Source organism: Zootermopsis nevadensis, unplaced genomic scaffold, assembly GCF_977971745.1.
Source record: "Zootermopsis nevadensis isolate Lab colony 2312 unplaced genomic scaffold, Znev_1.0 Znev_ptg000018l, whole genome shotgun sequence".
Taxonomy (NCBI): Eukaryota; Metazoa; Arthropoda; class Insecta; order Blattodea; family Termopsidae; genus Zootermopsis; species Zootermopsis nevadensis.
The window spans coordinates 109501-126014 of record NW_028259150.1 but is presented as its reverse complement, the minus strand read 5'-3'; the positions used below and the strand labels follow the sequence as shown (position 1 = coordinate 126014).

Genomic DNA, 16514 nt, shown 5'->3' with positions numbered 1-16514 from the left:
ACTAATTCTATGAAGCATATCCGCATTAAAGGTTGAAATAAAAATAAAACATTGCTGTAGTCTATTCTAGGCTTTTTACTTTTCGATGTGTTGCGTGCCGGATTCTTCCGTACTTAACTGGCAAACAGATCGCATAAGGTAAAATTCTTGCGCGGTATAAGGCAAAATGTGGGCTTAAAAAATCTTCTTCAGTTCAGAGTATTCAAGAGTCGACTATAATTACAACACAGATTTATAACGCGTAAAATAGTTAAATGTGTATATCAACGGTTATGATAATAATACTTATTTTCCTCAGCTAAAATATTAAGTTCTTGAGCGATTTTATACCAAAGAAACGAACAAACAAGCAAAAGACGACATGCGATCGTATCGGATGTATCTTCACACCTAACGAACTAAACTCCATGAAGCAAAGCCTTTCCTGAGAGCCTCGGGTAGCATGAAACTCCCTAGAAGTTTATGGACATCGAAGGTTCACTACCGTGTTTTCTGGGGCTTCCACCGGTCCCTATCGTGAGGCACATGAACCCAATCCACTTCCCCAAACCCGATCTCCCTTAAATCCATTTTAATATTATCCTCCCACATACGTCTAGGTCTTCCGAGTGCTCACTTCTCTTCAAGCTTCCCAACCAAAATTTTATACGCATTTCTTTTTTCCCCATACAAAATACATGCCCGCCTACCTCATCCTCCAAATATGTTGGTAAAGAGCATGTAGGTACATGTATGGCGCACGGGATGAAGAGAAATACTTGCAAAATTTTGGTTAAGAAACTTGATGGGAAGACACCAATGGTCATTTTATACAGCAACTATATTTAAAGATCCCTTTTTCAGTGATTAGTAATGGAATAGCAAAACAGACATGGATGTTTGGCTATAATTTGAACGAAGTTTTTATTTCGAAATTCTTCCGTAGCCGTAATTACACAGGACATTTCACTAGACGATGCACAACAGCAAGCCACTACACACACCCCTCTACCAAAAAATCCATATTCTAGTTAAAGATAGGCAATGTTTATCACTCTACGATTCAGTAAAAATGTTTGGGATTACCAACTTCTTGGACTGAGTCCATCGTCTGGTATTCAAAAGAACACAACGTTTTGGAAACTGAACCTGTTTCCGTCCACAGGTGAAAAGGGAAGGAGAACTTACTCGGATTGGTCCGTTAGAAACCTCGGTCACTGCTTTCCAGGTAAGATGAGAGGCGATGTAAACAAAGTCGCGTAAGGGGAAGGCCTCTTACCGCTTCCTAACTTTGTCCCTCATCCGGTGTCATTTCATATCACTGTTCTTTTTTTAAAAAAAGAATGCAATAGCAATTACATTATTCTTTGCAACTATAACGGTTTGGAGCGTCATTTTGGTAAGAATTTATTACATAATTAGTGTTAAATGTTACAGTTATACATGCTGCTTAAGTTCTTTCTGTACAAACGATTTGGGGTGGGTGCATATCTATTGGAACAGCGCGTTGGACCGCCAGTTGACGGACTAACCATGAGGAAAACATTTTTTCGTGAGTTCTATGACTTGTAACAGTAATTATTGTGAAGTTACAGTGACCAAGTAAGAGTTTATTTGTTCGCGATGCCTAGTGACTGGTGTGTATAATATAAAGTTACATAGCATTTTAATATAGTAGGCAGAGAGCATTACAGTAATACAGAAAGTACCAGAATGATAGCAGCTAATGTTTGCAGGACAGGCAGTAACATTGCTACCATGTGTTTCAAAAGGATTGGGAGAAGAGGACCGCCTTTCATCTTGGTAGGAATAGACCCACAGATCACAGGTTCAGTGACTGAGGTTAGATCTTTCTAACAGACCCGTCCGAGTAAGAGCCCCTTCCCTTTTCACCTGAGGACGGAAAGAGATCTAGTTTTCGAAACGTCGTGTTCTTTTGAATACAAGACAGTGGACACAGTCAAATAATTTAGTAATCCCGAGTGTATCACACCATCATAGAACCCTTTAAAACTGACCAGTAAAAATGTTGGTTTCGACATGTACATTAATATACGATAATTTTAAAAGCGATATCGCTGTAATTTCGGTGCGAAATATATTCAAACTGACATGCATTCTCTTTCTCTCAGTGACATCTCTTGCCTATCGTGTATATTATTATGCGTGGTTTGTTTAACGACGCTATTGGTAACTCAGATTAAGTAACGTCTAATGATAGGATGATCAATGAATAATAGACGAGAAGAGATGAGGATGGAAACAGCAGTGACCTAATTTTAAGAGACTATCCCAACATTTGGCTGGAGGGATTGAAGAAAACCTAGGAAGACGTCAATCATACTCGATCTCTGGGTCAAGATTTAAATCCGAGACTTCCCAAATACGAAGCACGAATGCTTGGCAGGTAGTTGTTTAAGTGTGGATCCTGCTTTGCATTGCGTCTTTCCACTACAGCGCTTTGCGTAGATACCAGATGGGCGTCTGTGTATACACGGGAGATATGTACTTTATGGCTTGCATTCTCTACACGTTAATAGCAACAGCAACGAATCGACGTCGGTATAATAACACTCCTGCCTTCCGCTTCGTCCGGAGGGCTCTGAGACCAAGCAATGGAACGCAGGCGACTTTACTCGGCCAAGAAATGTAAAGGAAGTCGTAAACTTCTAAAACCAAGTGATTATGTGTCCAAGTACCATCTGCTTAGCTAAAAGTTTAATCTCCCTGACAATACGATTCGAAAGTTTTGTAGTCTGAGTAACAATTTATGACATAAGTAAATATCTATGTTGTACCTAAGGCCATGCATACCTTCAAACCCTGCGTAATGCTCTGGTAGCAAACAGAGCACTTTCCATGAAAATATTGACCACTGATTGCTTGTGGGAGGGAGAGTTTAGAGTTGTTATTGGTTAGTCTGTGCAGTTCCCACAGGCATACAATACAATTACCTCAATTTGGAGGAACTACATGGCATATTTGCCATAGAAGATGGTGTCCCCATGTGCAGTTGACATAAACGTTATGTAGCAAAGTCTCCAACACACAGAAAAGTCCTCCACATTTTACTAGTAGTCCTAACATTTTGGAGATTCTCCATTACCTAAGTATATTTGATATACACGCAATTTCGGAAGTTGGTTCTTTCGGATATCTTGCATGATTTTGGAATTTCGGGTTCCATAAAAGAAGAACAAATTCATAACCGGCTGAAAGACTGTCAGCTTCTGAAGAAGGTCACTACTATATCCAGTTTTTAGACTAGTTCTAAATGCGCCTTTCTTGTTTTTCATACATATTCCTTGTTTTCAATCGGAGTCATATTTGAAACGCAACAAATCTGTATTTATTTTGACTAGTATAATTTGAGGTTTTCACGGCTGCAAGTCTTTGCTGCCGTCATTATAGCCCTGTTGGTGATGGCAGCAAGGATCTCGAAACGTTGGAAAACTTCTACCAGACTACACGGCTCTACAACCCAGAAGACAGCCATTTTAATTTGATTACATCACTGGTATTCAAATAACTCTGATGTTTTCACAGTTAAACTGACGGCATGTTGCCTCGGTGTTGAACTGGGAGGCAATTTATGTCATCCGGTTCCATTTCAAACGTAAAAAGTAGTTTTTTCCTTAATGTATGGCTTTTACAGACGTCTGAAATTCACAACATGAAAGCAACCGTTTCATTCAAAGTTTTAACTGATGCTATAAAACAGACCAGGTGTTCGCGTACGAACTACACAGAACGTGTTGTCCTCTTTTCACAATGTTTGGTTCTTTCGTTCCGTAAAACCAGATGAAAGGCATTAGAAAAGCCGCGTTAAAACGATTATCGCTGATTAATGGTTAAAACAATGATGATGTATTTAAGCCTCGAGATATGATCTTTGACGATATTTCGGTCTCGTGGCAACATTGGGAATATTTCGTGAACTGAGAGGACATTTATGTACGATTAACTAGAAATGACAAGAAATTAGCTTCACAAAAGGAGACAGAAAAAACTGTTCTTAGAGCCAGTATACCAGTCGATATTCAAATGGGCTACCTCCCAAAGTACAAATAAGCCACTTTACCGTCACACCAATTTCCTCGAATAAAGATTATTATCCTTCATCACTAACAAACACAAACAGAACTTACGTGTTTATACAGAGAATTAATTCTCAACCGGGAGTTGAGTATATTCTAATATTTTATTTTTCCACACTGTTTTGCCACCACTTTTTAAATCACAATTTCATTTTCACATTTGTGTAAAACATGATGAAAATCTATACGCCTAAGCCTACCTTCCAGCTATACTGTAGACAGCCTATATTCTATTTAATCATAATGCATGAGATAATATTGGGGAGGGAGTCCGTGGTGCCAGAAAGGTTGTGATTGGGGGGGGGGGGGTCTGTGGCGTCATGAATATTGAATAACACTGCGCCAGAGAATTAAGTGAACCGACGTTGCCGTTGATTCAAGCGTTTACCAACATATTTCAGGAGATTTATTGGAACCTCGACACGTTTCTACGTATCTGCTAAGCGCACTTACATTAATATCCAACATTATGGCTCAGAAATTTATGGAAAGAAAGTTTAATGATAACGGTAATGGTACTTAAAAATTTAACATTATGTATATACACCTTCGAGTAGAAAATAACTAGACAATAAAGAAAAAAATGGAATTCAACTTTGAATTTCGAAAATACATGTATGATGTTCGATCATAACCAATTTCAGTCTTTCAATCAGTAAATATTTGTGGGGTACGACAAAAACATGAGTTTACTATCCAAACACAAATATTTAATAGTTTAAAATTAGAAATGACAGAGAAATATATTCAGGCACAAGGAAAATCAGGTATGGCACAAGTTCCTTTCTAGTAATTAACTCCATGTCCTTCAAATGATATTAACACATTGATCGCCTTTCATGAACAGTAAGATTCACTTTTGTGTGTCCAGCTATCCTGAGCCAGATAAATCAAATCTGTTTCTTTTACGACCCAATTATTTGTGATACGCTGCCAGTAACTTTGACTATATGGCGTCAGATGACAGAATGAATTATGGATAATGAATTCAAAAGCACATGATAGCTGCCATCGCCTAATGAAGGTACTATACCAGCATTGGCCAGGAGACACTGAGGAAAATCAAAATATACCTCAGTCAGGACAGTTTGACTCCGGGCCAGGAACTGAACCCAAGACACCTAAAACACGATGCAAGAGAGACTCGGCCACAATGTTTCGTATTCTGTATGAGTTTCTCATCTCAACAACGGGTCTTGGTCTTTAACAACGATTATTAATAAAAAAAAATCTTCTGAGAATGTGTTACGTAAAATTAAGATAAGGCCTATTTCAAATGTAATCAAATGTTCCTTTCTGATCGGACTGAAAATGAATAAAACACGAGCCTTCATTCATTAGTGAATTTAATGTTAATTTATTTTAAATACAAGTAAATCGATATAATGTTAATAATAATGTTAATTTCGAGTTTAAGTTCCAGATCTTATTGCGATGTACCTCATCTCATGCACTAATTTAGGATAAATGATTTGTGAGAGAGAGTATGGCTGACTGAGCGTATGCAAAGTAGAATTTCTGCTACAAAGACATATGTTAAATTTAAATTGATTGCGTAGATTTTAATTCAATTTTAGAAGGAAATTATATTACAATTCACCCAGTATAGTAGTTTCGGAGATAACAGATAAGAACCTACAGCTACAATCTCGCATAACGAACTAATTTCACGCAAAGGAGACTTTAAACTGAACGAAAACTTCCGAAAATTACAAACTGTACTCCAACAGTTGTCCTCTCGGATTCAATTGTACCAAAATAGTATTTGTAAGTAAAAATGTGGACATACTTTTTTCAACACAAATACATACATGTTAACATTTCAGATATTTGAAACTAAGAACTTCGCTTAGACAACTAATATCTACAATCATTGTAGTATCAACAGTAACTTCTAATTGTTTAGCATCTGCAAGTTTCTGGTGAACTATCAGCAGGGACAGAATTTTATGACTCAGATATATCAGGTTCTCTCTCTTCAATGCAGGTAAATACAGGAATAAAGACCTATAAAGGCAAAACAACGAATGTAACGGACTCAGATACCAAACTAATTATATGCAGCTGAGCCCTTCTTGAGATCGGTCAGTTTACGCACAGCTTGTCAAGAAATTTCCCGCCTTTTAAGGTGCCCAGATTTTCATTATTATGTTCACAAGAGACTTCCGCCGGTTCCTGTCATGAGCCAGATAAATTCAGTCAACACCCTTCAATCCGAATTCCCAAATATCCATTTTAATATTATCTTTATATCTAAGGGTATTTTAAGCGGTATCATATTTGTAGGTTCTTTAACCAAAATGTTGTACGCATTACAATAAGTATAACGGATGTATAATTTACCCATATCCCTTTGATAAAGATTATTTTTCATCTTGAGTCACATTAACTCAGATTTTGATATAACACTGAGTATTTTTAAAAATAACTAAAAGGCACAATTTGTCCATCCATCAAACCTCAAATGTAGTCAGAGCCTCAACTGTCATTTGTGAACCAGTGGTAGAGAGATTTTACATTTAGTATGAACATACAATCTTTTGTGAGAAAATTACGTTTTGTAAATAAACATAATGATAGAAGACATACGTAACAGCAAAACACTCGGTATCGGACGACGTTTGAATATGTCACTTTTTAAACATTGTGTTATACGAATCACTGTAATCCTGCTAACACAGCTATTTATTTTTCAGACTCCCATTCTGCTTCTCACTCGGGCACCAAGGTAAGTTACACTGAAAATCTTAAAAAAAATAAACCTGACAAAAATTTAATAAATGTAGACTCCATACGTTGCAGTGACATTTTATTCTCACATACGTAGGTAACAACAAGATTAAGAAATTTATTTCTTGGTACCAGGACAACATGAACTTACGTGGGGAAGGAGTCTTTGAATTGCCAAACATGTTAAGATACCAAGCATTTATAATATTATATTCGCGCAAATGTTATTAAAGTAAAGAAAAAATGAAATTTTACGTATAAAACATAAAGACTTAATTCTTATGAAGTTTCAGTTTTGTATTATGTCCATGGGAATATAATACTTCCATTTTCATACAAGATATAAAATTATATTAATTATGATTACAAAAGACAAGATATTATTTAAAACTGGTACTTCGAAATATTAATAAAATATAATTGTGTTTCATATCTGTCAGAATGTGATAAAACTAGGAAATACAAAATGGGCTCATATGTTGAAATCAACAGAGGTGTTATGATGCAAATGAGAATTCACGGGCATGTATCCGAAAACAGATTTCAATCACGACACGTTAAAAACACGGCGAGGTTAATATAATGGGGCAAAGGCTGATGGCTGTTAGAGCACCAACGTGATCGTGTTTCCAGCATAGCCAAAAACGCTCATATCATGAGATAACCCAAAGCCTATAAATCCTATTACGAAAGTAGTGCACAGATAATACACAGAATTAAAACGAAATGCTTGCAATACTGACACATTATATCGATGTATTAATCCCTGCTTGTGCTCGAATTAACACGCTGTAAAACGGACGCCCACTCCACTCCTTAAATACGCGAATGACTTTGAGGATTGTTGTGATGTACTCATAGCCCCAGTAGTGTTAAAATATCCAGCTTCTAGGATATTTACTGTTCGAGGTATAGTGTTGGCTACACTGCCGCTAGCAACAAAGAGCCTGACGAGTTAAACAAACAGAGAGTTTGCTGATTTATTTGTAGTTTATTTATTAATTCACAAAAAACATTAATAGTATCTATATATAGGCCACGACAGATTTCTTCTGCATCTTCAGAGCTGAAGATAGAGTTAGTATGTTCCTCAAAAACGTTGGCAGCTTTCTACAAGTCTACATGACGTTAAAACCTAGAAAACCAACATCGAAAACGTTGTCATGAATTGTTCGAAGCATTTCCAGTCGACGACATATTGTTAGATAACCCCGTAGACAAACTTATTTATTCACACACAATCACCATCTGCAGAGTTCAATTTGATTCGTAGTTTATTTCGCCGGTCCCAGGGCAAAGATACGTGTCCATAAATTACAACCGAAGTATGGTTGCTACTTTTCTTGTAATTTAGAAAACTGTCATTTCAGCGTGATGTTTGTGTGCAAATTGTGTAGTTATACTTCTATAAAATTTTGGAAATATCAATGAACATAATTTTCGAAAATTTTCAAAAGTTAGAAGTTGGCTGTTGCGCCGTGTAATCTAGTAGAAATTTACCGACTATTCAGAGGTCTGTTTGTAAACGTCTACCAGACTACACGGCACAGCGGCCCAGAAGACAGCCATCTTCGGTGAAAACCTCAAATTCCAATTTTCAAAAGTTGGTGTTCGTTTTCTGAACTTTTATGCCTCAACACTCCCCTATTCTGGCATCGATAACCAATTTTTCCGCCACACACTTCGATGTTAAATGAATAAAATGTGATCATCAACCGGTTCAGAATGGGCCCCAGTGGCGGGTTCTCGTAGAGATTAACCTCCGGTTTTAATAAAAGGCGAAGAATTTCTCGAACAGCTGAACGACTTTTAACTTCCGAGGAAGACATCGCTCATTGAGATTAATGAGATTGTTACCTGCCTAGTTAGAATTGCCCGCTCGTTTGGAACATATAGCCTGCAAATGTTGAACCAATTAAAATAAGGAACAGGGTTTTCCCCCTGTATTATAACGGAGCAACGGCTCTGCTAGTCCAACCATCACAATACACAACGTTGTATGTAGAGTAAAGGGGTTCAAAGTGAGGGAAAAATTAAAATCTGTCATGTATGAAGTGTCAGGCGTGATACTGTATTTATGGCTGCGATTACCCGCGTCAGAGTTCCTGTGATCATTCCCGCTGAGTTGACATGGAGAGCAGCGAGGCGAGATTTGATCCCAATCAGTTCATCGTCCATATAAAAAGGTACACCAGTTATTCCTCTACTCGCACTGGCGATCATGACTTACACCGAAACGCGTAATATCTTGTTTGTTATATTATTATTACTTGCAAAAACACTTCGCTGTTAAATGATGAGCACCATTGCTTCGTAATTTGTAGGTTCTTTTCTTGACACTTTCATTCGCTATTATGACTAGGAACTTTTGTGATTGTCATCAGTCTCCTAGGCTAATGCCACGTCAGAACCTTACATACGTCAAACCAGCTTCCTTTCACATAACACCAGTTAAGTGATATACGTAATGGTAGAATATGACTGAGTTCAGAAAGAACATTTGTTTTAGAGAGTTGTTTCCTATTAAATTTAAAACCTTCCGGATTTCGATATATTCCTTAATGAGAAGTATTCCCTCTCCAATGTTCCATTTTATTTTAAACTTATCTCTTCAATTATGAAACATTAAAAAGTCTGTGCGAGACAATTAGCCGATTATGTCAGCACTTCTATTACTGCTAAAATGCGACTGCACATTCCCGTGAATTGATTTTGAGATATTTAGTGACAATTTTTAGCTATATATTCATTAAGAATAATTGTTTTATATGATGAAGGGGGAAGGAAACGAGATTTGAGGTTCTCACGTCGTTCAGAAATCGATCGATATCTTCTTTGTTGTAATGCGTTGTCATCTTGTAGTTGTTACAGACATTTTCAGGATGAAGTGAAGATTAAGACGAAACATTTCACTAAAACGTTAATAACAACTTACGAGACCATACGGTGTCACAACCCAGAAGACCACGATCGATACGCGGTCGTTGCTTATTTTTAATGTCCTCTCATTGTCCTGTAGAGAATGATTAATCCCAAGGTGATGTATGATCTGAAGCTTTCACGGCGACTAAATATAATTAATTCTTCTGGGGCTACCAGCCATGTCAGATGATTTAATGGAGAAAACACCAACGTTTCGAGAACCATCTTGGTTCTCGTCCTCAGCCACCTGACACGGCTGGTAGCCCCAGAAGAATTCATTAAACCCAAACTGGTGTTGGACCTTCCGAATACAAAGGTGTGATAACCACTCAAATACGACGTCCGGTGTCTTACTGTAGAGTGGCGTACAAATGTTAGAGTGAAAATGTTGAAAAATCAGATGAGATAAACAAATAAAGTGACAGAGATAAACTCGACACATCGAGTACACAGTAATTTGATTTTTGAACAGAATACACAGTGATGGCTCATGAACGTAGTAATGGTGTCAGAGGACTTGGAATAACACATATAAGTGTTACGGTTTTGTGATTAACCAAAAATTATTAATAAAAACCGGCGATTATATACAATTTCACGCTGGTGATTTTGTATAATTTCCAGTTGTTATTTTAATAATATTCAGATTATTTTCTTCCGCTGCAACATAATACAACCCTAAATAGCTGCCATAGTTCAGGGTCTAAACATTGGAAAAGTGCCTGAAAATGTAATGCGGAAGCTGTCTATCAGCGGGACCTGTAACGACATGGCAGGAGACTCTAGGGAGTCCGGATTGAATGAACGGTTATGATCTCTGAATTCAGTCTACAATAATTAATGATATTCATATCGTCATTTCTGGTTATAAACACGTTATAAGTTTGAATTCTGCAGTAGAGACACTTACGTAATATCCGTTATAATTTTCTTGTCTTCGTGTAATTTAAATGGGTAGTATATTTTATCTATTTGGGTTGGCAGCATTGCAATATATCGCTTGATCCTAAGATGTGAAATTTTATAATAGTATGAATTGTACTTGTAATATGTGTATTGTTTCTTTACGACTTACTCCACATTCTATTGTCGTCTGACTAACTTATAGATTCATGGAATGTAATAAAGCTGTATGTATGTACAGAGCTTTCATATAGTAGGCTTATTTAGGGGACTTGTAAAATAAGCATTCTATTTCTTCAGGAGAAAGCTGTCCCTCTCGTCATGATACTCAGTTTCTTTCGTACGTTTTTCAGATCAAGATGCATCTTCAATAGCGTTCAAGAAATATGTTCCTTTATATTAGCAATATTAGCATTTTAAAGCATATGAATGTATGTGACGTCTGAGGTTCTCAAGGCGACCAGTATGAAAGATGGCTGTCTCCGTGTAGTCTAGTAGATAGCTCCTCTGAAACGTCGGCCGACATTTACTACACTACACGGTGCTACATCCCAGATGACAGCCACCTTCGGATAAGAGAAGGCTATATGGAAAAATAAGTTTCAAATAAGGTTACAGGTGAGTCTAATATCAAAACGTCTAAAAGCATCTTATTTTTAAGTACAGCAAGACTGAAATAGTTTATCATTAGTTCATCTTCATATAAAAATAATTCTTATTCCCTAATGTCTTTCATGAACTGAGCTGAGAGGCTTGCTGTGGGATCACATTTATTATATTAAACATTTCCAAAAATGACGGGGTAATAAGTTTCTAAACTAAAGGTGAATAGGCTTAAACATTTTTAATGTTCTAATGAGTCCTATAAATGCCCAACCAGTGTGTCTGCTTGTCTGGTTTCAATTTTGGGCATCTATATTATACTAGCCAAAGCAGGTTTCGGTTAAACTCTGTGAGAACACTGTGTCATCACAGACAAACACATCCTGACACTTCTAACACCCTCACATCAATCATATCGACGTGGTAATATTGCATACATTTGGCATGACAGCAACATCACAGCCATCAAATTATGGTAGTGGGGTTCTGTATGATGATGCATCTGTAAAAACAAAGCGAATCTTATTGGAACGATGTTTCAAGAAAACGAAACATTTTGGTGTCCCGAGTCGTAGTAACATGGAATTTGTATGGTGATGTTAAAGAAATATATTCAAAGTATGTATAAAATAATTGAATCTCGTTTTGTTACGTTGTTACTGTTTTGTTCGTAGCTGACAGTCCTAGGCTTTTTATTGAAAGGAAAAATGTAAATTATTTGGAGCAAATAACAAAGAAAATATACCCTTAAATCCGTAAGTTCTGGTCCTTCTGAAGCACCATAACATTGAAGAGTACGTACATGTAATAATTGACAGTTATCTAAATCAGATATTCGTTGCGCAAATTGTGAGTTACGGAATCTAAACTAACATCTGTCAATTACCTGGCCACGTCCTCAACACAAGGACAAAAATCCAGCACGATGTCATATATCGTCAATTATTCATTTCAGTAAATTGATACTTGAGTTTTGTATCCTCTTAGTGACAGTAATGCCACAGCAATTGACAACCGCAAAGACCGAATCATGTTAGCGAACGAATCGCTGAGACAGCAGTCTGCCATCACGATGACAGTTATCTTAGATCCCAGGTCATAAGCATGTCAATATATCAAGGTCCGGCTGGAAATCCATAGAGTAGTTTTACAAGACAAGACAGGACTTGCAAAGAGATATTTGGAACGAGCAGGTAATGAGCTGTAGTTAATCTCAAGGGAGTTTGTGGTAGTTTGTCGGAAATTTATATCGCTTGCTGTAGAAAGAAGCTGTATAATCCTATGCTTCATGCATTATCTATAACGTTTCTGCACAAAATTTAAAAAAAAACCTACATCAAGTGGCTTTATTGTCGTTCTCAGTTAAGCTCGTTCAATTATAGCAACGAAAATGGAATGACATTGTATTGGGATAGCATTAGCCTCTGTTTCCTTGGAAAATAAAGTATTGTTGCAGATAAAAATCTATTTACCCACACAGTTGGCAGGTAATTTTAAATAGTTGTGTGTCTAAATTGACATCCAGTGTTATCTGGTTGACACATAGTAAATTTACGTCGGATAAGTAATGACTACGCACGAATTTTGAAATTAGACGCTGATATTATTTAAAATTAATTAAATTTAGATATTAGTTAACTTTAATTCATTTAAACACTGTACTTTGGCAAAGAAGGGGGGCACATACCTCCTCTCTGATGTGGAAAGCTACTTAAAAATGGCCTACTAGATTTGTCAACTGGATTAGTTAGCGACTGGCGTTCTTTAACCTGAACATCCTTGGACGAAATTAGTGCAAGTACGTAAAGCTGTTTGAATCGTACATAAAGCCAGAAATTACCTTTTGTATACTTCTTTGTTCTTGATATTAATTTACGGCTGAAACAATCTATAATTTTGCAGAGGACAATTAAATCTCTACTAATGCTGAGCCGCAATTCAACTAATCCATTTAGATCCTGGATAGAATATGACCAAAACCAGTAATGGAACTGATTTAAAGATTCAACAGTGGTATTTGTTGACGTAAATCTATTCCCACTGCACCCATTAATTCATTTTGCAAATAATCACTACATAGAAATATCTTCCATAAAAATGTTGTAGAGCTTAATATAGGCCTACTTTGTAATTTATGTATTTCATTGTTCTTATAACAAAGAAAAGTTTTTGAAGAGTTTCATTTATGCGTCACGTAAAACAGATGTTGCTTCACCCATAAGAAATACAACCACCGCATACCAGATTTTATCGAAATTCCATCAGTAGTATTGGAGACTAAAGGTACAATTTGGCTGCACGCGACAGAGACAAGCGACCGAGGCAGGCGACAGAGACGGGAGACGGACACATCGCAGCTTGTCGCCACACACTTTTGAGGTGACGACCGAGACATGCGGCAAAGTGTTTGTTTTCTTTGTTTTGTTGAGACATACGTGCACATATTCTGTGAAAAATGAGTACACAAATGCTTCTAAAAAGGTTATTCGAAGAATAAGAAGAAGATGATGTGTTGCTGTGTTATTTGTTGCGAAAGAAACAAAGAATACCTATGAGTTCAATATTCAAAACCAGACGTGAAGAAGGATCTTTCTGTCGGTGGTCAGTGGTCGGTTTTCTGCTACTAATTCTACCAATTGCTCATCTTGGTTACCAGTAAATTTAATTTCTGCCATTATTTTACTCAACAACACACGTGCTGCCTGAGCCCGTCGCGAAACACTACTGGTCCGAGAGCGGTCTCCTGTGCTTTGTCTCTGTCGCCTGTCTTTGTCTCGCGCTCGTAATTGTACTTCATACGATTGTGCAGAGAGCAGACAGGAAGAGACCAGACTCGGTCTCGTATCTCTGTCGCCTGCCTCGGTCGGTTGTCTCTGTCGCGTGCAGCCAAATTGTACCTTTAGATGGCTAGGACATATAGCCAGAATGGAAGAAAATCTACCTTCCAACAAATTAACTTTCTACCAACCTGAAGACAATTACAATAGGGGATGACCCAAATTAAGGTGGCTAGATTGTGTACTAAACGATATTAAACTCTTAAAAATTAAGGCCTGGTGGATAAAAGAAGTTGAAAGAGATGAATGGAGGAGGGTTCTCCAGTAGGCCAAGGCTCATAAAGGGCTGTAGAGCCAGAAGAAGAAGTATTGGAGATAAAACTCTCGGACGATAACTAGGTCTTTGTTATTTGCTCATTCTTTGTACTTCCTGCAAACAACTTAATTAGTTCCTGAGTCAACTTATTATACAATACCACTATCGTTATTTCATAATTACGGCTTTTGAAACATGCGTAATTAATATAAATGTGTTTACTCTAAATACACGTGTATACTTTTTAAATGCTCTATTTACTCTGTATATTCATTGGCCTTCGCTTAAATTTATTGCAAATATAAATCCATTATTTACAACCCATTCCCTCTACAGATATCATAATGCACAGAACTGGGAATTGTTTTCCCTCGTATTTGATGAAACATTTAACATACCGAAACGTGCCCAAAGTAATGTTTACTCATTTGTATTTGTTTCCTGGCTAACTTTTCGTGTTAATCCATTTACTTCTGTGTTTGAATTCCTTACATCACAAGTAGCCTAAGTTCAAATATTGTATTACTTATCTCCAGTCACGTGACGATGTGAATCCTAATTACGTGTATGCCTATATTATAGACCGTATACCAATTATCAAAGTGCCCAGTGTTTCGGGGGGGAGAAAATCAACAAATGCATACATGCTTAAACGCTTAGCGCAGTTCTAGCATGTTTAGTTATAGAGCAACAGAAGCAATCGTCACCAGGACTCGAACCGAGGACAGAGTTCTGATGATTGCACATTATTCATGTAGTATCCCCGTCTGAACAAACATCTCAGTTTTTGGCAATGTTCTGTTGTTAATCGGACTCTCACCTTTGGTTATCCTGAAAGGTTTCCTAATTTTAAGTCCTCTCTGAGGATAAAATGACGAGATAGGCTACGACAGTCCCCTACCATATTCTCATCTACTCGCCATTTGCGACAATTTTTTCTGTTCTGGTAAGATAAAACAAACTAATTTACATTCCACGCCTGGCAATAATAACCGCCAAAATCTGCATACACTCAGAGGGGAGGGTGTGGATAAGTACAATTAGTGAGAAGTGATGGTCACGGTCTTACAGTTAGTTATGAAAATTATAGGCCCGAAAACCCCTTAACAGCGTTACCATGACAACGGTTATAATAGTTTAAACACAATAATTACGGACATCCGATAGAGCTTAACCTAAGCTTCACGTTAAGTTGCAGGTAAATTAAGCAGATGCAAAACAAAAATTAATTTTCCAGAGAATGTCTAGTGTAGACTCTCAATACAAGACTTTATCAGATCCGTTAAGTTATTTCCGAAATATAACGTATGGACGGACTGACTCAGTTGGATGCCCTCCACGCAAAAAACAAAATAAAATAAAACACAAAAAATAAACTGACCTATACAAGCCATGTTTGTTGTAATGTTCACGTTAAACATAGTCTATCATTCAAAACGTTGAACAGTAATTGGAAGCAATTACAGAGAGGCAGTGATCTGAATTATGGCTAGCACTCACACTTCTCCTCATTACCATTCCAAAATCAATTTCACATAACTGGGGCCTTACAATAAACAAAATATCTGCTGCTAGAAGCCGTACATTCGCTCATAATAACTCACTTATATTATAATAAATTGATAATTATCAAGTTTATGATTGAGAAAATTGCATCATGAGGACCTTCGTAGTTGGTATGTAGTATCATTAAATACATACAAAATCTTAGTCTTAAGCCTGAAGAAACAGACAAGTTGGGAGACTCAGATGAATGTAGGAGGATTTTATTAAATTCGATATTAAATAGAATATAAGAGTGCGGACTTGATTTATGTGGCTCAGAATGTGGGTTCGTGGAATTACGATAATGCACCATAGAGCATATAAATTAGGTAAAGCCCGCACGTTCTCGACCCCAGCTTCACTTTTTGGCCGGGTTAACCATGAAGAAACAGCTCGTGATATCCTTTGGATAAGAGTGTATTAGATGAGTTTCACTGTCATTGGAATATTTTTAATCTAGCCTAATTAAATTACATAATAGTGCACACGAATACAAATTTTTGTTCGAGGAAATACATTGAATATCGTAGTATAATTGTAAGCGGAACCAAATTTCCATTGATACCACAGGATTAGAAAGATATAGGCCCACTCCTTTAAGTACGTGGTCTAGCGGTTAGAACGCTGGCCTTGTAATCCTGG

At 37.1% G+C, this 16514-nt stretch overlaps 1 protein-coding gene across 1 annotated transcript in view; it reads left to right on the top strand.

The window, feature by feature from the left end:
* LOC110827470 (ras-related protein Rap-2a) overlaps nucleotides 1-16514 on the top strand; it is a 153887-nt gene that overhangs the window by 84001 nt on the left and 53372 nt on the right. The window contains exon 2 of the mRNA XM_022059184.2: nucleotides 6773-6804. The gene's annotated coding sequence lies outside the window, so the exon portion shown is untranslated. The remainder of the gene's footprint in view (nucleotides 1-6772; nucleotides 6805-16514) is intronic.